The following is a 1,598-nucleotide window of genomic DNA, read 5'->3' as shown; positions in this document are numbered from 1 at the left end:
ATATATATATATATATACATATATACACAAACATATATATATATACACATACATACATACATACACATGCATATACATATATATACATATACATGCTCGCATACACATACATACATATACATGTATGTATGTGTGCGTGTGTGTCCATATGTCTGTCAGTCTGTATGTATGTATGTATGTATGAACGTATGCATTCCTATGTATCTGTATGCATGTATGTGTGTGCATGTATGTGTGTGCATGTATGCCTCTGTAAGTGTGTATGAGTGTATGTGTATGTGTGTATTTATGTAACATCCTGAGCAAATTGGCACCAAAATTCGGTACCAAATGCCCAAGACCAATCCCCAAAATTTCTTGTATCAAAGACCTCACATTCTTCCGTGGAACTTGTTGGATTTCATTCAGTGCATGGTGACAGCCTGTGGCAGTAAAGGTGGCCATTTTTGGCTTGGTATGTTGAGAATTATTTCTTTTGTGATTAATTAATTACATTATCTCGTTATTGGTGTGTCGCTTAATGTGTCTACATTTCTTTAAGGTTTTAGATAAAATTCTAAAAGATAAGTCACATATTTTCCTGATAAACACGTGCACACACATGTACACACACACACACGCACGCATACACACACACATACACGCATGCACGCATACACAAACGCATGCATACCCTCACACACATACACGAACACACACACATGCGCACTCACACACATGCATGCACACACTCTCACACACACACACACACACACACATGCATCTGTATTTGTAAGCCCAGTACTGACTCTATCAGACTCCTTTGCCGAACCGCTAAGTTACGGGGACGTAAACACACGAACATCGGTTGTCAAGCAATGGTGCGGGTACAAACACTGACACAAAAGCACCAACATACACACACACACACACCTACATGCATACATACATACATACATACATGCATACATACATATATACAGGGTGGGCCAAAAGTAGGTAAACACTTTTAAAATTAACTTATTCGATTTTTACAGGTACCGTGAATAACGTGCTGTGTGTTACGGTGTTCTGGGAGGCTGGAAGAATGTTCCCATGTTGAAGGAGGGCATTTCGACCATTTACGAGATTAAACTGTGTTTCATAAATGTAATTGTAATAAATGAGTGTAAAAATAATAAAATGAAAGAATTTCAAAGTGTATAGCTACTTTTGGCTCACCCTGTATATATACAATGAGCTTCTTTCAGTTTCCATCTACCAATTCCCACTCACAAGGCTTTGGTTGGCTCAAGGGTATATATATAATTTTGAGTGGTATAGCGCAGTACAAAAGGCAAAATTTTCAGACAAATAACGGACTAAATCAAATTTCCATGATGAGAAATGAGAAGCAGTGGGCTTGAAATAGCCTGAGATAGCATAACATTACAGGAGGGTAGGACCTTGAAAGAGAGAGAGAGAGAGAGAGAGAGAGAAAGGGAGAGAGAGAGAAAGAGAAGAGGAGAGAGTGTGTGTGTGTGGAGTAGGGAGGGGGGAGAGATGGAAATGTCAGCTTTGTGTGGAAAGATAAATTTCAATTGGGGGGTTAGATGAGAAAGGGAACTGAACAGTTACTT

The sequence above is a fragment of the Octopus bimaculoides genome, chromosome 29 (genome assembly GCF_001194135.2).
Source record: "Octopus bimaculoides isolate UCB-OBI-ISO-001 chromosome 29, ASM119413v2, whole genome shotgun sequence".
NCBI classification, from domain to species: domain Eukaryota; kingdom Metazoa; phylum Mollusca; class Cephalopoda; order Octopoda; family Octopodidae; genus Octopus; species Octopus bimaculoides.
The sequence above is the reverse complement of the archived record's forward strand: the minus strand, read 5'-3'. Positions refer to the sequence as shown.